Source organism: Tachypleus tridentatus, chromosome 10, assembly GCF_004210375.1.
Source record: "Tachypleus tridentatus isolate NWPU-2018 chromosome 10, ASM421037v1, whole genome shotgun sequence".
Taxonomy (NCBI): Eukaryota; Metazoa; Arthropoda; class Merostomata; order Xiphosura; family Limulidae; genus Tachypleus; species Tachypleus tridentatus.
In genome coordinates this window covers 32,098,747-32,121,349 of record NC_134834.1, presented here as the reverse complement: position 1 = coordinate 32,121,349, position 22,603 = coordinate 32,098,747, and the positions used below count along the sequence as shown (strand labels likewise).

Below are 22,603 nucleotides of genomic sequence, written 5' to 3'. Positions count from 1 at the left end.
ATAATCCTTTTGTAGCTCTTCAGTCTTCTCGTTATAATGTGAAGCTCTTCAGTCTTTTCGTTATAATCCTTTTGTATGAAACTCTTCAGTCTTCTCGTTATAATCCTTTTTGTATGAAGCTCTTCAGTCTTCTCTTTATAATCCTTTTGTATGAAGCTCTTCAGTCTTCTTCTTTATAATCCTTTTGTATGAAGCTCTTCTTCAGTCTTCTCGTTATAATCCTTTTGTATGAAGCTTCCTTCAGTCTTCTCGTTATAATCCTTTTGTATGAAGCTCTTCAGTCTTCTCGTTATAATCCTTTTGTCCTGAAGCTCTTCAGTCTTCTCTTTATAATCCTTTTGTTGTAGAAGCTCTTCAGTCTTTTCTTGTTATAATCCTTTTTGAACAAGCTCTTCCAGTCTTCTCGTTATAATCCTTTTGTATGAAGCTCTTCCAGTCTTTCTCTTTATAATCCTTTTGTATGAAACTCTTCAGTCTTCTCGTTATAATCCCTTTTGTATGAAGCTCCTTCAGTCTTCTCTTCTATATATCCTTTTGTATGAAGCTTCCTTCAGTCTTCTCGTTATAATCCTTTGTATGAGCTCTTTCAGTCTTCTCTCGTTATAATCCTTTTGTATGAAACTCTTCAGTCTTTTCGTTTATAATCCTTTTTGTATGCAGAAGCTCTTCAGTCTTTTCGTTATAATCCTTTTGTATGAAGCTCCTTCAGTCTTCTCGTTTATAATCCTTTTGTAGCTCCGTCTCTCTTATAATCCCAGTCTGAAGCTCTTTATAATCTCTCTTTATAATCCATGAAGCTCCTCTGTCTTCTCGTTATAATCCTTTGTATTTTGAAGCCTTCAGTCTTCAGTCTTCTTTATAATCCTTTTGTATGAAGCTCTTCAGTCTTTTCTGTTATAATCCTTTTGTATGAAGCTCTCTAGTCTTTTCGTTATAATCCTTTGTTTTTTGCTCTTTAGTCTTCTCGTTATAATCCTTTTGTATGAAGTTTCTTTCCTGTCTTCTCTTTATAATCCTTTGTATGAAGCTCTTCAGTCTTCTCGTTTATAATCCTTTTGTATGAAGCTCTTCAGTCTCTCTCTGTTATAATCCCTTTTGTATGAAGCTCTTCAGTCTTCTCGTTATAAAATCCTTTTGTATGAAGCTCTCTTCAGTCTCTTTCTGTTATAATCCTTTTATTGAAGCTCTTCAGTCTCTTCTCTGTTATAATCCTTTGTATGAAGCTCTTCAGTCTTCTCGTTTATAATCCTTTTGTATGAAGCTCCTTCAGTCTTTTCTGTTATAATCCTTTTGTATGAAGCTTCTTCAGTCTTCTCTGTTATAATCCTTTTGTACCCAGAGCTCTTTTTTAGTCTTTCTCGTTATAATCCTTTTGTATGAAGCTCTTCAGTCTTCTCTTTATAATCCTTTTGTATGAAGCTCTTCAGTCTTTCTTTTATAATCCTTTTGTATGAAGCTCTTCAGTCTTCTCGTTATAATCCTTTATGTAAGCTTGTTCAGTCTTTATAATTTATAATCTTCAGCTGTATGACGGCTCTTTATACTTTTGTAGTAATCACTTGTGTGAAGTTTCTTTCAGTCTTTCGTTTATAATCCTTGCATGAAGCGAATTCCAGTCTTCTTTTTATAATCCTTTTGTATGAAGCTTTGGTCTTAGTCTCTGTTATAATCCTTTTGTATGGCTCTTCAGTCTTCTCGTTTATAATCCTTTGTATGAAGCTCCTTCAGTCTTCTCTTCGTTATTAAATCCTTTGTGTGATGGCTCCTTCAGTCTTCTCGTTATAATCCTTTTGTATGAGTTTCTTCAGTCTTCTCTCTGTTATAATCCTTGTTGTAGGCTCCTTCAGTCTTCTCTTTTATAATCCTTTTGTATGAAGCTCTTCAGTCTTTCTCTTTATAATCCTTTGTGTGAAGCTTCAGTCTTCTCGTTATAATCCTTTTGTATGAGGCTGGTCTTTCTCGTTGATAATCCTTGATGATTTCTTCAGGCTCTCAGATAATCCCATGAAGCCTCAGTCTTCTCGTTTATAATCCTTTTGTTGAAGCTCCTTCTCAGTCTCCCTCGTTTATAATCCTTTTGTAGGCTCTTCTATGTCTTCTCTTTTATAATCCTTGTTTGTAGGCTCTTCAGTCTTCTCGTTATAATCCTTTGTGTGAAGCTCTTAGTCTCTCCTCTCTTGAGATCCTTAGAATGAATGCTCCTTTCTTTTCGTTTATAATCCCATGTATGAAGCTCTTCAGTCAGTCTCGTTTATAATCCTTTTGTAGCTTTCTTCTAGTCTTCTCGTTATAATCCTTTTGTATGAAGCTCTTTAGTCCTTTTCTTTATAATCCCAGCCTTATGTAAGCTCTTCAGTCTTCTCGTTATAATAATCCTTTGTATGAAGCTCTTCAGTCTTCTCGTTATAATCCTTTTATGAAGTTTCTTTCAGTCTTCTCGTTATAATCCTTTTGTATGAAGCTCCTTCAGTTCCTGTTTATAATCCCTTTGTATGAAGCTCTTCAGTCTTCTTCTGTTATAATCCTTTTGTATGAAGCCTTCAGTCTTTCGTTATAATCCCTTTGTATGAAGCTCTTCAGTCTTCTCTCGTTATAATCCTTGTATGAAGCTTCTCCTTCAGTCATTATCGTTATAATCCTTTTGTATGAAGCTCTTCAGTCTTTTCGTTTATAATCCTTAGTATGAAGCTCTTCAGTCTTCTCGTTATAATCCCTTGTATGAAGCTCCTTCAGTCTTCCTCGTTATAATCCTTTTGTATGAAGCTCTTCAGTCTCTCTTATAATCCTTTGTATGAAGCTCTTCAGTCTTCCTCGTTTTAATCCTTTGTATGAAGCTCTTCAGTCTTCTCTTTATAATCCTTTTGTATGAAGCTCTTCAGTCTTCTCGTTATAATCCTTTGTAGAAGCTCTTCAGTCTCTCGTTATAATCCTTTGTATGAAGCTCTTCAGTCTTCTCGTTATAATCCCTTTTGTATGAAGCTCTTCAGTCTTCTCTGTTATAATCCCTTTGTATGAAGCTCCTTCAGTCTTTTCGTTATAATCCTTTGTATGAAGCTCTTCAGTCTTCTCTCTTTATAATCCCTTTGTATGAAGCTCTCCAGTCTTTTCGTTATAATCCTTGTATGAAGCTCTTCAGTCTCTGTTATAATCCTTTTTTTTGTATGAGGCTCCTTCAGTCTTCTCTCTTTATAATCCTTTTGTATGAAGCTCTTCAGTCTTCTCGTTATAATCCTTTGTATGAAGCTTCAGTCTTTTCTTTATAATCCTTTTGTATGAAGCTCTTCAGTCTTCCTCGTTATAATCCTTTTGTATGAAGCTCTTCAGTCTTCTCTGTTATAATCCCTTTGTATGAAACTCTTCAGTCTTTTCTGTTATAATCCTTTGTATGAAGCTCTTCAGTCTTCTCTTTATAATCCTTTGTATGAAGCTCTTCAGTCTTTTCGTTATAATCCCTTTGTATGAAGCTCAGTCTTCCTCTCTTTATAATCCTTTTGTATGAAGCTCTTCAGTCTCTCTTTATAATCCTTTTTGTATGAAGCTCTTCAGTCTCTCTCTTTATAATCCTTTGTATGAAGCTCTTTCAGTCTTCCTCGTTATAATCCTTTGTATGAAGCTCTTCAGTCTTCTCTCGTTATAATCCTTTATTATGAAGTCTTCAGTCTCTTTTTTATAATCCTTTGTATGAAGCTCTTCAGTCTTCTCGTTATAATCCTTTTGTATGAAGCTCTTTAGTCTTTCTCTTTATAATCCTTTGTATGAAGCTCTTCAGTCTTTCTGTTATAATCCTTTGTATGAAGCTCCTTCAGTCTTTTCTGTTATAATCCTTTGTATGAAGCTCTTCAGTCTTTTCTCTGTTATAATCCTTTGTATGAAGCTCTTTAGTCTTTTCTTTATAATCCTTTTGTATGAAGCTCTTCAGTCTTCTCTGTTATAATCCCTTTGTATGAAGCTCTTCAGTCTTCTCTGTTATAATCCTTTTGTATGAAGCTCTTCAGTCTTCTCGTTATAATCCCTTTGTATGAAGCTCTTCAGTCTTCCCTGTTATAATCCTTTTGTATGAAGCTCTTCAGTCTTCTCTTTATAATCCTTTGTATGAAGCTCTTCAGTCTTTTTGTTATAATCCTTTGTATGAAGCTCTTCAGTCTTCTCGTTATAATCCTTTTGTATGAAGCCTTCAGTCTTCTCTTTATAATCCTTTTGTATGAAGCTCTTCAGTCTTCTTCTGTTATAATCCTTTTGTATGAAGCTCTTCAGTCTTTTCTTTATAATCCTTTGTATGAAGCTCCTTCAGTCTTCTCGTTATAATCCTTTTGTATGAAGCTCTTTAGTCTTCTCGTTATAATCCTTGTATGAAGCTCTTCAGTCTTTTCGTTATAATCCTTTTTGTATGAAGCTCTTCAGTCTTTTCGTTATAATCCTTTTGTATGAAGCTCTCAGTCATCTCCTGTTATAATCCTTTTTGTATGAAGCTCTTCAGTCTTCTCTTTATAATCCTTTTGTATGAAGCTCTTCAGTCTTCTCTCTTTATAATCCTTTTGTGAAGCTCTTCAGTCTTCTTGTTATAATCCTTTGTATGAAGCTCTTCAGTCTTCTCTTATAATCCTTTTGTATGAAGCTCTTCAGTCTTTCCTTTTGTTATAATCCTTTTGTATGAAGCTCTTCAGTCTTCTCTTTATATATCCTTTGTATGAAGCTCTTCAGTCTTCTCTTTATAATCCTTTTTTTGTATGAAGCTCCTTCAGTCTTCGTTATAATCCTTTTGTATGAAGCTCTTCAGTCTTCTCTTTATAATCCTTTTTTGTATGAAGCTCTTCAGTCTTCTGTTATAATCCTTTTGTATGAAGCTCTTCAGTCTTTTTCTGTTATAATCCTTTTGTATGAAGCTCTTCAGTCTTTCTGTTATAATCCTTTTTATGAAGCTCTTCAGTCTTCTCGTTATAATCCTTTTGTATGAAGCTCTTCAGTCTTTTCTTTATAATCCTGTATGGTTTTTGTATGAAGCTCTTCAGTCTTCTCGTTATAATCCTTTGTATGAAGCTCTTTAGTCTCTCGTTATAATCCTTTTGTATGAAGCTCTTCAGTCTTTCTCAGTTTATAATCCTTTTGTATGAAGCTCTTCAGTCTAATCTCTCTTTATAATCCTTTTGTATGAAGCTCCTTCAGTCTTTCTCTGTTATAATCCTTTTGTATGAAGCTCTTCAGTCTTCCTGTTATAATCCCTGTCTTTTGTATGAAGCTCTTCAGTCTTCTCTTTATAATCCTTTGTATGAAGCTCTTCAGTCTTCTCGTTTATAATCCTTTTGTATGAAGCTCTTCAGTCTTTTCTGTTATAATCCTTTTTGTATGAAGCTCCTTCAGTCTTCCTCGTTATAATCCTTTTGTATGAAGCTCTTCAGTCTCTCTTTTGTATGAAGCTCCTCTGTTATAATCCCTTTGTATGAAGCTCTTCAGTCTTTTCTGTTATAATCCTTTGTATGAAGCTCTTCAGTCTCTCTCTTTATAATCCTTTTGTATGAAGCTCTTCAGTCTTTCTGTTATAATCCTTTGTATGAAGCTCTTCAGTCTTCTCTGTTATAATCCTTTTGTATGAAGCTCCTTCAGTCTTCTCTTTATAATCCTTTTGTATGAAGCTCTTCAGTCTTCTCTTTATAATCCTTTTGTATGAAGCTCTTCAGTCTTCTCGTTATAATCCTTTGTATGAAGCTCTTCAGTCTTCCTGTTATAATCCCTTTGTATGAAGCTCTTCAGTCTTCTCGTTATAATCCTATTTGTATGAAGCTCTTCAGTCTTTGTTATAATCCTTTGTATGAAGCTCTTCAGTCTTTCTGTTATAATCCTTTTGTATGAAGCTCTTCAGTCTTTTGTTTATAATCTTTTCAGGCTTTTGTTATATGAAGCTCTTCAGTCTTCAGTTATAACCCGTTATAAGTCTTCAGTCTCTCGTTATTTGTATGAAGCTCTTCAGTCTTCTCGTTATAATCCTTGTATGAAGCTCTTCAGTCTTCTCTGTTATAATCCTTTGTATGAAGCTCTTCAGTCTTCTCTTTATAATCCTTTTATGAAGCTCTTCAGTCTTCTCTTTATAATCCTTTTGTATGAAGCTCTTCAGTCTTCTCTGTTATAATCCCTGTATGAAGCTTCAGTCTTCTGTTATAATCCTTTTGTATGAAGCTCTTCAGTCTTCTCGTTATAATCCTTTTGTATGAAGCTCTTCTGTCTTCTCTTTATAATCCTTGTATGAAGCTCTTCAGTCTTCTCTGTTATAATCCTTTGTATGAAGCTCTTTAGTCTCTCTTTATAATCCTTTGTATGAAGCTCTTCAGTCTTCTCGTTATAATCCTTTTGGCTGAAGCTCAGTCAGTCTCTCTTTATAATCCCTTGTATGAAGCTCTTCAGTCTTTTCGTTATAATCCTTTGTATGAAGCTCTTCAGTCTTTTTCGTTATAATCCTTTGTATGAAGCTCTTCAGTCTTCTCGTTATAATCCTTTTGTATGAAGCTCTTTAGTCTTCTCTTTATATCCTTTTGTATGAAGCTCTTCAGTCTTCTCGTTATAATCCTTTGCAGTATGAAGCTCTTCAGTCTTCTCGTTATAATCCTTTTTGTATGAAGCTCCTTCAGTCTTTTCTGTTATAATCCTTTTGTATGAAGCTCCTTCAGTCTTCCCTCGTTATAATCCTTTTGTATGAAGCTCTTCAGTCTTCTCTTTATAATCCTTTTGTATGAAGCTCTTCAGTCTTCTCTTATAATCCTTTTGTATGAAGCTCTTCAGTCTTCTCGTTATAATCCTTTTGTATGAAGCTCTTCAGTCTTCTCGTTATAATCCTTTGTATGAAGCTCTTCAGTCTTCTCGTTATAATCCTTTTGTATGAAGCTCTTCAGTCTTTTCGTTATCTTTTATAATCTTCCTTCTGTTATAATCCTTATGAAGCTCTTCAGTCTTCCTCTGTTATAATCTTCCTTTGTATGAAGCTCTTCCTCTCAGTCTCTTTATAATCCTTTTGTATGAAGCTCTTCAGTCTTCTCGTTATAATCCTTTTGTATGAAGCTCTTCAGTCTTCTCTTTATAATCCTTTGTATGAAGCTCTTCAGTCTTCTTCTGTTATAATCCTTTTGTATGAAGCTCCTTCAGTCTTTTCGTTATAATCCTTTTGTATGAAGCTCTTTCAGTCTTCGTTATAATCCTTTGTATGAAGTTTCTTTAGTCTTTTTCTTTATAATCCTTTTGTATGAAGCTCTTCAGTCTTCTTTCCTGTTATAATCCTTTGTATGAAGCTCTTCAGTCTTCTCGTTATAATCCTTTGTATGAAGCTTTTCAGTCTTCTCGTTATAATCCTTTGTATGAAGCTCTTCAGTCTTCTCGTTATAATCCTTTTGTGAAGCTCTTCAGTCTTCTCGTTATAATCCTTTTGTATGAAGCTCTTCAGTCATCTTTCTGTTATAATCCTTTTGTATGAAGCTCTTCAGTCTTCTCTGTTATAATCCTTTGTATGAAGCTCTTCAGTCTTCCTGTTATAATCCTTTTTGTATGAAGCTCTTCAGTCTTTCGTTATAATCCTTTTGTATGAAGCTCTTCAGTCTTCTCTGTTATAATCCTTTTTTGTATGAAGCTCCTTCAGTCTCCTCTGTTATAATCCTTTGTATGAAGCTTTCAGTCTTCTCGTTATAATCCCTTTTATGAAGCTCTTCAGTCTTTCTGTTATAATCCCTTTGTATGAAGCTCTTCAGTCTTCTCTTTATAATCCTTTTGTATGAAGCTCTTCAGTCTTTCTGTTATAATCCTTTTGTATGAAGCTCTTCAGTCTTCTCTCTGTTATAATCCCTTTGTATGAAGCTCTTCAGTCTTCTCTTTATAATCCTTTTGTATGAAGCTCTTCAGTCTTCTCGTTATAATCCTTTTGTATGAAGCTCTTCAGTCTTCTCTTTATAATCCTTTTATGAAGCTTCAGTCTTCAGTCTTCTCTCTGTTATAATCCTTTTGTATGAAGCTCTTCAGTCTTCTCTGTTATAATCCTTTTGTATGAAGCTCTTCAGTCTCTTTCTTGTTATAATCCCTTTGTATGAAGCTCTTCAGTCTTCTGTTATAATCCCTTTGTATGAAGCTCTTCAGTCTTCTCGTTATAATCCTTTGTATGAAGCTCTTCAGTCTTTTCTTTATAATCCTCTTTTGTTATAAAGCTCTTCAGTCTTCTCGTTATAATCCTTTTGTATGAAGCTCTTCAGTCTTCTCGTTATAATCCTTTTGTATGAAGCTCTTCAGTCTTCTGTCTAATCCTTTTGTATGAAGCTCTTCAGTCTTCTGTTATAATCCCTTTGTATGAAGCTCTTCAGTCTTCTCTTTATAATCCTTTTGTATGAAGCTCTTCAGTCTTCTCTTTATAATCCTTTTGTATGAAGCTCTTCAGTCTTCTCGTTATAATCCTTTGTATGAAGCTCTTCAGTCTTCTCGTTATAATCCTTTTGTATGAAGCTCTTCAGTCTTCTCGTTATAATCCTTTTGTATGAAGCTTCCTTCAGTCTCTCGTTATAATCCTTTTGTATGAAGCTCTTCAGTCTTCTCGTTATAATCCTTTGTATGAAGCTCTTCAGTCTTCTCTTTATAATCCTTTGTATGAAGCTCTTCAGTCTTCTGTTATAATCCTTTTTGTATGAAGCTCTTCAGTCTCTCTTTATAATCCTTTGTATGAAGCTCTTCAGTCTTTCTTGTTATAATCCTTTTGTATGAAGCTCTTCAGTCTTTCTGTTATAATCCTTTTGTATGAAGCTCTCTTCAGTCTTCTCTTGTTATAATCTCTTTTGTATGAAGCTCTTCAGTCTTTTCTTTTATAATTCTTTGTATGAAGCTCTTCAGTCTTCTCGTTATAATCCTTTTGTATGAAGCTCTTCAGTCTTCTCGTTATAATCCTTTTGTATGAAGCTCTTTCAGTCTTCTCGTTTATAATCCTTTTGTATGAAGCTCCTTCAGTCTTCTCGTTATAATCCTTGTATGAAGCTCTTCAGTCTTCTCGTTATAATCCTTTGTATGAAGCTCTTCAGTCTTTTCTGTTATAATCCTTTGTATGAAGCTCTTCAGTCTTCCTGTTATAATCCTTTGTATGAAGCTCTTCAGTCTTCTGTTATAATCCTTTTGTATGAAGCTCTTCAGTCTTTTCTCGTTATAATCCTTTTGTATGAAGCTCTTCAGTCTTCTCGTTATAATCCTTTGTATGAAGCTCCTTCAGTCTTCTCTGTTATAATCCTTTGTATGAAGCTCTTCAGTCTTCTCTTTATAATCCTTTTGTATGAAGCTCTTCAGTCTTCTCTGTTATAATCCTTTGTATGAAGCTCTTCAGTCTTCTCTTTATAATCCTTTGTATGAAGCTCTCTCTTCAGTCTTCTGTTATAATCCTTTGTATGAAGCTCTTCAGTCTTCTCTGTTATAATCCTTTTGTATGAAGCTCTTCAGTCTTCTCGTTATAATCCCTTTGTATGAAGCTCTTCAGTCTTCCTGTTATAATCCTTTTGGCTGAAACTCTTCAGTCTTTCTGTTATAATCCTTTTGTATGAAGCTCTTCAGTCTTCTCTTATAATCCTTTTGTATGAAGCTCTTCAGTCTTTCGTTATAATCCTTTTGTATGAAGCTCTTCAGTCTTCTCGTTATAATCCTTTTGTATGAAGCTCTTCAGTCTTCTCTTTATAATCCTTTTGTATGAAGCTCTTCAGTCTTCTGTTATAATCCTTTTGTATGAAGCTCTTCAGTCTTTTTCTCTTTTATAATCCTTTGTATGAAGCTTTCCTTCAGTCTTCTCGTTATAATCCTTTTGTATGAAGCTTTCTTCAGTCTTCTCGTTATAATCCTTTTGTATGAAGCTCTTCAGTCTTCTCGTTATAATCCCTTTGTATGAAGCTCTTCAGTCTTCTCGTTATAATCCTTTTGTATGAAGCTCTTCAGTCTTTCTCGTTATAATCCTTTTGTATGAAGCTCTTCAGTCTTCTCTTTATAATCCTTTGTATGAAGCTCTTCAGTCTTCTCTTTATAATCCTTTTGTATGAAGCTCTTCAGTCTTCTCTGTTATAATCCTTTTGTATGAAGCTCTTCAGTCTTCTCGTTATAATCCTTTGTATGAAGCTCTTCAGTCTTCTCGTTATAATCCTTTTGTATGAAGCTCTTCAGTCTTCTCTGTTATAATCCTTTTGTATGAAGCTCTTCAGTCTTCTCGTTATAATCCTTTTGTATGAAGCTCTTCAGTCTTCTCTGTTATAATCCTTTTTGTATGAAGCTCTTCAGTCTTCTCTTTATAATCCTTTTGTATGAAGCTCTTCAGTCTTCTTCTCGTTATAATCCTTGTATGAAGCTCTTAGTCTTCTCTTTTATAATCCTTTGTATGAAGCTCTTCAGTCTTCCTCGTTATAATCCTTTTGTATGAAGCTCTTCAGTCTTCTCTTTATAATCCTTTTGTATGAAGCTCTTCAGTCCTTCTCGTTATAATCCTTTTGTATGAAGCTCTTCAGTCTTCTCGTTATAATCCTTTTGTATGAAGCTCTTCAGTCTTCTCGTTATAATCCTTTTGTATGAAGCTCTTCAGTCTTTTCTTTTATAATCCTTTTGTATGAAGCTCTTCAGTCTTCTCGTTATAATCCTTTTGTATGAAGCTCTTCAGTCTTCTGTTATAATCCTTTTGTATGAAGCTCTTCAGTCTTCTCGTTATAATCCTTTTGTATGAAGCTCTTCAGTCTTCTCTTTATAATCCTTTTGTATGAAGCTCTTCAGTCTTCTCTTTATAATCCTTTTGTATGAAGCTCTTCAGTCTCTCTTTATAATCCTTTTGTATGAAGCTCTTCAGTCTTCTCTGTTATAATCCTTTTGTATGAAGCTCTTCAGTCTTCTCGTTATAATCCTTTTGTATGAAGCTTTTCAGTCTTCTCGTTATAATCCTTTTAGTATGAAGCTCTTCAGTCTTTTCGTTATAATCCTTTTGTATGAAGCTCCTTCAGTCTTCTGTTATAATCCCTTTGTATGAAGCTTTGTCTTCTTATAATCCCTTGTATGAAGCTCTTTCTCTCTCTGTTATAATCCTTTGTATGAATCTCTTATATCCTTTGTATGAAGCTCTTCAGTCTTCTCGTTATAATCCTTTTGTATGAAGCTCTTCAGTCAGTCTTCTCTTTATAATCCTTTTGTATGAAGCTCTTCAGTCTTCTCGTTATAATCCTTTTGTATGAAGCTCTTCAGTCTTTTCTTTATAATCCTTTGTATGAAGCTCCTTCAGTCTTTTCTGTTATAATCCTTTTGTATGAAGCTCTTCAGTCTTCTCTGTTATAATCCTTTTGTATGAAGCTCTTCAGTCTTCTCTGTTATAATCCTTTTGTATGAAGCTCTTCAGTCTTCTTGTTATAATCCTTTTGTATGAAGCTCTTCAGTCTTCTCGTTATAATCCTTTTGTATGAAGCTCTTCAGTCTTCTCGTTATAATCCCTTTGTATGAAGCTCTTCAGTCTTCTCGTTATAATCCTTTTGTATGAAGCTCTTCAGTCTTCTCGTTATAATCCTTTTGTATGAAGCTCTTCAGTCTATAATCCGTTATAATCTCTCTGTTATAATCCCTTTGTATGAAGCTCTTCAGTCTTCTCGTTATAATCCTTTTGTATGAAGCTCTTCAGTCTTCTCTTCTCTTTATAATCCTTTTGTATGAAGCTCTTCAGTCTTCTCGTTATAATCCTTTTGTATGAAGCTCCTCAGTCTCTCTCTTTATAATCCTTTTGTATGAAGCTCTTCAGTCTTCTCGTTATAATCCTTTTGTATGAAGCTCTTCAGTCTTTTCTTTATAATCCTTTTGTATGAAGCTCTTCAGTCTTTCGTTATAATCCTTTTGTATGAAGCTCTTCAGTCTTCTGTTATAATCCTTTGTATGAAGCTCTTCAGTCTTTTCGTTATAATCCTTTGTATGCAGCTCTTCAGTCTTCTCTTTATAATCCCTTGTATGAAGCTCTTCAGTCTTCTCGTTATAATCTTTTTGTATGAAGCTCTTCAGTCTCTGTTATAATCCTTTTGTATGAAGCTCCTTCAGTCTTTCTTGTTATAATCCTTTGTATGAAGCTCTTCAGTCTTCTCGTTATAATCCCTTTGTATGAAGCTCTTCAGTCTTCTCTTTATAATCCTTTGTATGAAGCTCTTCAGTCTTCTCTTTATAATCCTTTTGTATGAAGCTCTTCAGTCTTCTCGTTATAATCCTTTGTATGAAGCTCTTCAGTCTTCTCGTTATAATCCTTTTGTATGAAGCTCTTCAGTCTTCTGTTATAATCCTTTTGTATGAAGCTCTTCAGTCTTCTTGTTATAATCCTTTGTATGAAGCTCTTCAGTCTTCTCGTTATAATCCTTTGTATGAAGCTCTTCAGTCTTCTCTTTATAATCCTTTGTATGAAGCTCTTCAGTCTTCTCGTTATAATCCTTTTGTATGAAGCTCTTAGTCTTCTCTTTATAATCCCTTTGTATGAAGCTCTTCAGTCTTTCTTGTTATAATCCTTTTGTATGAAGCTCTTCAGTCTTTTCGTTATAATCCTTTGTATGAAGCTCCTTCAGTCTTCTGTTATAATCCTTTGTATGAAGCTCTTCAGTCTTCTCGTTATAATCCTTTGTATGAAGCTTCTTCAGTCTTCTGTTATAATCCTTTTGTATGAAGCTCTTCAGTCTTCTCTGTTATAATCCTTTTGTATGAAGCTCTTCAGTCTTCTCTGTTATAATCCTTTGTATGAAGCTCTTCAGTCTTTTCGTTATAATCCTTTGTATGAAGCTCTTCAGTCTTCTCTGTTATAATCCTTTTGTATGAAGCTCTTCAGTCATTCTGTTATAATCCCTTGTATGAAGCTTCAGTCTTTCTGTTATAATCCCTTTGTATGAAGCTCTTCAGTCTTCCTCTCGTTATAATCCTTTGTATGAAGCTCTTCAGTCTTCTCTGTTATAATCCTTTTGTATGAAGCTCTTCAGTCTTCTCTTTATAATCCTTTTGTATGAAGCTCTTCAGTCTTCCTCGTTATAATCCTTTTGTATGAAGCTCTTCAGTCTTCTCTTTATAATCCTTTTGTATGAAGCTCTTCAGTCTTCTCGTTATAATCCTTTGTATGAAGCTCTTCAGTCTTTTCTTTATAATCCTTTGTATGAAGCTCTTCAGTCTTCTCTGTTATAATCCTTTTGTATGAAGCTCTTCAGTCTTCTCGTTATAATCCTTTTGTATGAAACTCTTCAGTCTTTTCTGTTATAATCCTTTGTATGAAGCTCTCTTCAGTCTTCTTTATAATTTTTTTGTATGAAGCTCCTTCAGTCTTCTCTGTTATAATCCCTTTTAGTATGAAGCTCTTCAGTCTTCTTGTTATAATCCCTTTGTATGAAGCTCTTCAGTCTTCTCTCTTTATAATCCTTTGTATGAAGCTCTTCAGTCTTCTGTTATAATCCTTTGTATGAAGCTCTTCAGTCTTTTCTTTTATAATCCTTTTGTATGAAGCTCTTCAGTCTTCTCTGTTATAATCCTTTTGTATGAAGCTCTTCAGTCTTCTGTTATAATCCTTTGTATGAAGCTCTTCAGTCTTTTCGTTATAATCCTTTGTATGAAGCTCTTCAGTCTTCTCTTTATAATCCTTTGTATGAAGCTCTTCAGTCTTTTCTGTTATAATCCTTTTGTATGAAGCTCTTCAGTCTTCTCGTTATAATCCTTTTGTATGAAGCTCTTCAGTCTTCTCTTTATAATCCTTTTGTATGAAGCTCTTCAGTCTTCTCTTTATAATCCTTTTGTATGAAGCTCTTCAGTCTTCTCGTTATAATCCTTTTGTATGAAGCTCTTCAGTCTTCTCGTTATAATCCTTTGTATGAAGCTCTTCAGTCTTCTCGTTATAATCCTTTTGTATGAAGCTCTTCAGTCTTCTCGTTATAATCCTTTTGTATGAAGCTCTTCAGTCTTTCGTTATAATCCTTTTGTATGAAGCTCTTCAGTCTTCTCGTTATAATCCTTTTGTATGAAGCTCTTCAGTCTTCTCTTTATAATCCTTTTGTATGAAGCTCTTCAGTCTTCTCGTTATAATCCTTTTGTATGAAGCTCTTCAGTCTTCTCTTTATAATCCTTTGTATGAAGCTCTTCAGTCTTCTCGTTATAATCCTTTGTATGAAGCTCTTTAGTCTTCTCTTTATAATCCTTTTGTATGAAGCTCTTCAGTCTTCTCGTTATAATCCTTTTGTATGAAGCTCTTCAGTCTTTTCGTTATAATCCTTTTTGTATGAAGCTCTTCAGTCTTCTCGTTATAATCCTTTTGTATGAAGCTCTTCAGTCTTCTCTTTATAATCCTTTTGTATGAAGCTCTTCAGTCTTCTCGTTATAATCCTTTTGTATGAAGCTCTTCAGTCTTCTCGTTATAATCCTTTTGTATGAAGCTCTTCAGTCTTCTCGTTATAATCCTTTTGTATGAAGCTCTTCAGTCTTCTCGTTATAATCCTTTGTATGAAGCTCTTCAGTCTTCTCTGTTATAATCCTTTTTGTATGAAGCTCTTCAGTCTTTCGTTATAATCCTTTTGTATGAAGCTCTTCAGTCTTCTCGTTATAATCCTTTTGTATGAAGCTCTTCAGTCTTCTCGTTATAATCCTTTTGTATGAGCTCTTCAGCTAATCCTTCAGTCTTCAGTCTCGTTATATAATCCTTTTGTATGAAGCTCTTCAGTCTTCTCGTTATAATCCTTTTGTATGAAGCTCTTCAGTCTTCTCGTTATAATCCTTTTGTATGAAGCTCTTCAGTCTTCTCGTTATAATCCTTTTGTATGAAGCTCTTCAGTCTTCTCTTTATAATCCTTTGTATGAAGCTCTTCAGTCTTCTGTTATAATCCTTTTGTATGAAGCTCTTCAGTCTTCTCGTTATAATCCTTTTGTATGAAGCTCTTCAGTCTTCTCGTTATAATCCTTTTGTATGAAGCTCTTCAGTCTTTTCGTTATAATCCTTTTTGTATGAAGCTCTTCAGTCTTCTCGTTATAATCCTTTTGTATGAAGCTCTTCAGTCTTCTCGTTATAATCCTTTTGTATGAAGCTCTTCAGTCTTCTCGTTATAATCCTTTTGTATGAAGCTCTTCAGTCTTCTCGTTATAATCCTTTTGTATGAAGCTCTTCAGTCTTCTCGTTATAATCCTTTGTATGAAGCTCTTCAGTCTTCTCGTTATAATCCTTTTGTATGAAGCTCTTCAGTCTTCTCGTTATAATCCTTTTGTATGAAGCTCTTCAGTCTTCTCGTTATAATCCTTTGTATGAAGCTCTTCAGTCTTCTCGTTATAATCCTTTTGTATGAAGCTCTTCAGTCTTCTCGTTATAATCCTTTTGTATGAAGCTCTTCAGTCTTCTCGTTATAATCCTTTTGTATGAAGCTCTTCAGTCTTCTCGTTATAATCCTTTTGTATGAAGCTCTTCAGTCTTCTCGTTATAATCCTTTTGTATGAAGCTCTTCAGTCTTCTCTTTATAATCCTTTTGTATGAAGCTCTTCAGTCTTCTCGTTATAATCCTTTTGTATGAAGCTCTTCAGTCTTCTCGTTATAATCCTTTTGTATGAAGCTCTTCAGTCTTCTCGTTATAATCCTTTTTGTATGAAGCTCTTCAGTCTTCTCTTTATAATCCTTTTGTATGAAGCTCTTCAGTCTTCTCGTTATAATCCTTTTGTATGAAGCTCTTCAGTCTTCTCGTTATAATCCTTTTGTATGAAGCTCTTCAGTCTTCTCGTTATAATCCTTTTTGTATGAAGCTCTTCAGTCTTCTCTTTATAATCCTTTTGTATGAAGCTCTTCAGTCTTCTCGTTATAATCCTTTTGTATGAAGCTCTTCAGTCTTCTCGTTATAATCCTTTTGTATGAAGCTCTTCAGTCTTCTCTTTATAATCCTTTTGTATGAAGCTCTTCAGTCTTCTCGTTATAATCCTTTTGTATGAAGCTCTTCAGTCTTTTCTTTATAATCCTTTTGTATGAAGCTCTTCAGTCTTCTCGTTATAATCCTTTTGTATGAAGCTCTTTAGTCTTCTCGTTATAATCCTTTTGTATGAAACTCTTCAGTCTTTTCGTTATAATCCTTTTGTATGCAGCTCTTCAGTCTTCTCTTTATAATCCTTTTTGTATGAAGCTCTTCAGTCTTTTCGTTATAATCCTTTTGTATGAAGCTCTTCAGTCTTTCTCGTTATAATCCTTTTGTATGAAGCTCTTCAGTCTTCTCTTTATAATCCTTTTGTATGAAGCTCTTCAGTCTTCTCTTTATAATCCTTTTGTATGAAGCTCTTCAGTCTTCTCGTTATAATCCTTTTGTATGAAGCTCTTCAGTCTTCTCGTTATAATCCTTTTGTATGAAGCTCTTCAGTCTTCTCGTTTATAATCCTTTTGTATGAAGCTCTTCAGTCTTTTCGTTATAATCCTTTTGTATGAAGCTCTTCAGTCTTTTCGTTATAATCCTTTTGTATGAAGCTCTTCAGTCTTCTCGTTATAATCCTTTTGTATGAAGCTCTTCAGTCTTCTCTTTATAATCCTTTTGTATGAAGCTCTTCAGTCTTCTCGTTATAATCCTTTTGTATGAAGCTCTTCAGTCTTCTCGTTATAATCCTTTTGTATGAAGCTCTTCAGTCTTCTGTTATAATCCTTTTGTATGAAGCTCTTCAGTCTTCTCTTTATAATCCTTTTGTATGAAGCTCTTCAGTCTTCTCGTTATAATCCTTTTGTATGAAGCTCTTCAGTCTTCTCGTTATAATCCTTTTGTATGAAGCTCTTCAGTCTTCTCGTTATAATCCTTTTGTATGAAGCTCTTCAGTCTTTTCTTTATAATCCTTTTGTATGAAGCTCTTCAGTCTTCTCGTTATAATCCTTTTGTATGAAGCTCTTCAGTCTTCTCGTTATAATCCTTTTGTATGAAGCTCTTCAGTCTTCTCTTTATAATCCTTTTGTATGAAGCTCTTCAGTCTTCTCGTTATAATCCTTTTGTATGAAGCTCTTCAGTCTTCTCTTTATAATCCTTTTGTATGAAGCTCTTCAGTCTTCTCTTTATAATCCTTTTGTATGAAGCTCTTCAGTCTTCTCGTTATAATCCTTTTGTATGAAGCTCTTCAGTCTTCTCGTTATAATCCTTTTGTATGAAGCTCTTCAGTCTTCTCGTTATAATCCTTTTGTATGAAGCTCTTCAGTCTTTTCGTTATAATCCTTTTGTATGAAGCTCTTCAGTCTTTTCGTTATAATCCTTTTGTATGAAGCTCTTCAGTCTTCTCGTTATAATCCTTTTGTATGAAGCTCTTCAGTCTTTTCGTTATAATCCTTTTGTATGAAGCTCTTCAGTCTTCTCGTTATAATCCTTTTGTATGAAGCTCTTCAGTCTTCTCTTTATAATCCTTTTGTATGAAGCTCTTCAGTCTTCTCTTTATAATCCTTTTGTATGAAGCTCTTCAGTCTTCTCGTTATAATCCTTTTGTATGAAGCTCTTCAGTCTTCTCGTTATAATCCTTTTGTATGAAGCTCTTCAGTCTTCTCGTTATAATCCTTTTGTATGAAGCTCTTCAGTCTTCTCTTTATAATCCTTTTGTATGAAGCTCTTCAGTCTTCTCGTTATAATCCTTTTGTATGAAGCTCTTCAGTCTTCTCTTTATAATCCTTTTGTATGAAGCTCTTCAGTCTTTTCGTTATAATCCTTTTGTATGAAGCTCTTCAGTCTTTTCGTTATAATCCTTTTGTATGAAGCTCTTCAGTCTTCTCGTTATAATCCTTTTGTATGAAGCTCTTCAGTCTTCTCTTTATAATCCTTTTGTATGAAGCTCTTCAGTCTTCTCGTTATAATCCTTTTGTATGAAGCTCTTCAGTCTTCTCGTTATAATCCTTTTGTATGAAGCTCTTCAGTCTTCTCGTTATAATCCTTTTGTATGAAGCTCTTCAGTCTTCTCGTTATAATCCTTTTGTATGAAGCTCTTCAGTCTTCTCTTTATAATCCTTTTGTATGAAGCTCTTCAGTCTTCTCGTTATAATCCTTTTTTGTATGAAGCTCTTCAGTCTTCTCGTTATAATCCTTTTGTATGAAGCTCTTCAGTCTTCTCGTTATAATCCTTTTGTATGAAGCTCTTCAGTCTTCTCGTTATAATCCTTTTGTATGAAGCTCTTCAGTCTTTTCGTTATAATCCTTTTGTATGAAGCTCTTCAGTCTTCTCGTTATAATCCTTTTGTATGAAGCTCTTCAGTCTTCTCGTTATAATCCTTTTGTATGAAGCTCTTCAGTCTTCTCGTTATAATCCTTTTGTATGAAGCTCTTCAGTCTTCTCGTTATAATCCTTTTGTATGAAGCTCTTCAGTCTTCTCGTTATAATCCTTTTGTATGAAGCTCTTCAGTCTTCTCGTTATAATCCTTTTGTATGAAGCTCTTCAGTCTTCTCGTTATAATCCTTTTGTATGAAGCTCTTCAGTCTTCTCGTTATAATCCTTTTGTATGAAGCTCTTCAGTCTTCTCTTTATAATCCTTTTGTATGAAGCTCTTCAGTCTTCTCGTTATAATCCTTTTGTATGAAGCTCTTCAGTCTTCTCGTTATAATCCTTTTGTATGAAGCTCTTCAGTCTTCTCGTTATAATCCTTTTGTATGAAGCTCTTCAGTCTTCTCGTTATAATCCTTTTGTATGAAGCTCTTCAGTCTTCTCTTTATAATCCTTTTGTAGGAAGCTCTTCAGTCTTCTCGTTATAATCCTTTTGTATGAAGCTCTTCAGTCTTCTCTTTATAATCCTTTTGTATGAAGCTCTTCAGTCTTCTCGTTATAATCCTTTTGTATGAAGCTCTTCAGTCTTCTCGTTATGTATTTCACTTTATAGCTCCTTGATTTCTTTTCTTTTTACATCATTGTCGTCCCTTTCCATAGTTTCCTCGATCTTATTTTCGATCAAATTGATTTTTCTTCGTAATTCTTCTGTAAATTTTACGTCTCATTTTTATAATTATCATCTATTTTCTGACACCAACATTGTAACGGATTTTATTCTTGAGTAAAATTTAATAAAAGAAGAAAAATATATAGTCCTGCCCACTTAATGATAAGAAATACGTTTTATTTTTTAACTGCAAGTTCCAAGTTGTTAGAATTTCACAAATAATGCTAAAGAGTAATTTATTTATTAATAATTCCGTATCTGTAGTAGATCGTGGAAGCACAAACTCACATTTTTTCAGCGCTCTTTTAAATGGTTATCACTAAAGATTAATCGAAAACAAACTTGCTTTCCTTTTTGATATCACTCAGATAGTTTCCTTATAAAAATAATCAAGATTCTTTGCTTTGCGTTCATTATATTGCATAAACATTCCCTCTAGCGAACATTAGTACAAATGTCTAAATGGCAAAAAAAAAAAAAAAAAAGCCTACGAAGAGTGACCGTTTTAAAATATTGGTGTTTGGTAACTTTGGCTACAGCTGATACAAAATTTATAGCACTATAAGACAAAACTTCTAAAGACAGTGAAGTACTAAAGTAAAACAAAGCTTAAATAACAATTTTTTCTCTTAAATAAAAAAGACTTAATTCTAGCTTTGAAATGTACGTACAAAAAACAAACAAAGCGTTTTTATAAGGTTTGATAGTTACGTTTACCTCTTAATGTAGATGATCTTTCAAAATGTTAATCAATGAGTAACGCTTCACTTAGCTTCCTTCAAAATATTAATAAAAGTTTAACCCTTGACAAAGCTGTCTTAAAATGTTTACCTTTGAAGAGAGTCGTCTTTCAAATGTTAATAAATGTTTAATCATTGAAAAATCTGTCTTTAAAGTGTTAATAACTATGTAATTCTCAACACATACAGATATACCACAAGAAGAATCTTCTATATAATGAAAGTGAAACGTAAGGATATTTTATTACTACAATTTCTGTTTCTCGATGCGTCATCGGTAGGTATGTGGATTACATAGTACTGAAATCTAGGGTTCGATTCCCTGCAGCGGACAGAGCACTTCGCGTTAAAAGTTATTTCTTTTTGAGATTAAGAACACTTGTTTATGATTTTGAGCCATTTCATTAGAAGAAAGACAAATAATTCCATATTTAAATGAATTGCTTAAATACTAAAGTTTTTCAAAACTTTTCTTGTATTATTTTTACGATATAAAATTGAATAAATAATACACTCATAGACACCAGTTTAAACATAATATTATCACTTGAAAAAAGACAACGTTAAACTCGGGAACAAAATATTAACCAGACGATGACCGAAGAAGGTCGAAACGTTGTTCGCTGTTCTACGTAAAATATTTTCTCAACCCAAACGAGCCGTTTTTGCATATATATTTCTCTACAAGTGGGTTTTCTCGACATCACTGAAAATATTAACAAACATAGTTAACAAGCCTCAAGCTATTAGGTTTCTTCACTCTATTTTTTAAGTGTTTAAATTACAAATAAATAAGATCAGTTTGAACATTAAACGTAAGGGGGCCAAGAAAGATAAGAAGAAATGTCCTTACCCGAGTTCTTTCGTTCGCAACTATTCAGAAGCCTAGGGCAGTAGACGTTTTGGAGATACAACGTTTTAAGTTTTCATTAACAACTAACATTTCTAGGTTTCACGTCGTAAAATAAGAAAACGAGGTAAAAACATCACAAGTTGATTGAAAGGAAATTTCTAGCTCCAGACGCAAACTGGCCACGTGTTTCTTTTCAGGATAGCGGAAACGTCTTTTACACAAGAAGTCGTCAAATGCATGGTAGGTTTCTCAATCACAAAAGACAAGAACACTACACAGTTCTTACTACATTGTACACAAGGAACCTAAATTGAGTTTCGATAAAATATTTTTCAGTTGGAAGCAGTGGTTGATTTTTCAGAACCAACCAAGGAAGCAATGTTGAGAAACATTTTCTGAAAAATAGATCAAAGTTTGTTTAACGTAATGCGAATCTCTCATAACTGGCTTCTATGTCAATTGTAACGCCTCTCGATCTCAGGAGTTTGCCCCACACAGTGGTTCCCTCTGGTGATGGGAGTGACAAGGTAGCGACTGGTACTAAAGACCGGTTCGTTCACAAGGTATCTTGAGTGATCCATTTTTTTTTTTTTTCTGTTTGCCAACGAAGTGTGATATTTTTGGATGACACTAACAGATTATTATGACAGTAACTAGTTTTTCTTGTTTTCAAAGTGATAAACAACAGATCGTATTTTAATTATAATTTAAGAAAAATAAATAGACATAATAAAATATGTAGTTCAAAAAACTTTTAAAATGAAACTAAACTTTCAAGCGCTGTGGGGGCGTTATAATGTCACGGTCAATCCCACTATTCGTTGGTAAAAGAGTAGCCTAAGAGTTGGCGGTGATGACTAGTTGCTTTCCCTCTAGTCTTGTACTGCTAAATTATGAACGGTCAGTGTCGACAGCCGTTATGTAGCTTTGAACGAAATTCAAAACCCAGGTGGGTTAAGGCGTTCGACTCGTAATCTGAGAGTCGCGGGTTCGAATCCCGATCGCACCAAACATGTTCGCCCTTTCAGCCGTGGGGGCGTTATAATGTGACGGTCAATCCCATTATTTGTTGGTAAAAGAGTAGCCCAAGAGTTGGCGGTGGGTGGTGATGACTAGCTACCTTTCCTCTAGTCTTACGTTCCTAAATTAGGAACGGCTAGCGCAGATAGCCCTCGTGTAGCTTTGCGCGATATATAAAACAAACAAAAACCAAACCAAACTTCTCGTCGACGACAAAAGCTTTACAGTTCTAAATCTTGTATCATTTAAATACGTTTTGCATGAACAATTTCGAACTACAAAATCCGGCGTTCGATTCTCCGCCTTGAGCATAGCAAATAATTAAATGTGGCTTTTCTGTAAAACAAACAGGTTATAAAATAACCTACACTTGGTTCTTGCGAATAAAAATATAATGCTTAAATCACTGGTACCTACATGTACTTCGGTTCCGCTGGCCAATCTTATTCAAACCGTTTCCTTTGTCTGACCCACTTACTTTTAGTCAAAGCTATATCCGGTCACACCTCTATGTTTTTATCGAGGTTGCAAGCTAAATAATCTAATGTGTTATAAAAATAAATATGATTGATCACAATAATATATTAGTTTATCACGAAACTAAATCAAACAGGGGTAAGATCATCTCTAGATTTTGAAATACTCTAGTGAGCTGTCCACTCTCTCGCTAACTCACGTCTTTTTCAAATCTTATTTTTTATTAAACATTATTTTATGAATTTTAAAATTTGTCAAAGCAGTTTATCTTTGTCCATCTTTTTCGTAACTGTTTTTCAACTTTGCGCGAGCTACACAAGGATCGTTCGTTATCTACGCATAGCCATTCTTTATTTCGATCAGAAAAGTCGGTAGACAAAAGCACCCACCACCAACTACGGCCCGGCATGGCCAGGTGAGTTAAGGCGTTTGACTCGTAAAAGGAGGACCGCGGGTTCATATCCCTGTCGCACCAAACATGCTCGCCCTTTCAGCCGTGGGGGCGTTATAATGTGACGATCAATTCCACTATTCGTTGGTAAAAGAGTAGCCCAAGAGTTGGCGGTGGGTGGTGATGACTAGCTACCTTTCCTCCAGTCTTACGCTCCTAAATTAGGAACGGCTAGCGCAGATAGCCC

At 34.4% G+C, this 22,603-nt stretch overlaps 1 protein-coding gene across 4 annotated transcripts in view; it reads right to left on the bottom strand.

The window, feature by feature from the left end:
- The window catches only part of LOC143229009 (uncharacterized), an 84,432-nt gene extending 63,449 nt beyond the window's left edge, over positions 1 to 20,983 (bottom strand). For 3 of the 4 annotated variants that reach the window (XM_076460620.1, XM_076460624.1, XM_076460625.1), the window contains exon 1: positions 20,469 to 20,983. The gene's annotated coding sequence lies outside the window, so the exon portion shown is untranslated. Of the gene's footprint in view, positions 1 to 20,203; positions 20,322 to 20,468 lie in introns of all 4 variants that reach the window. The other variant, XM_076460623.1, reaches the window with a different exon arrangement.
- Positions 20,984 to 22,603: the final 1,620 nt, after the last annotated feature.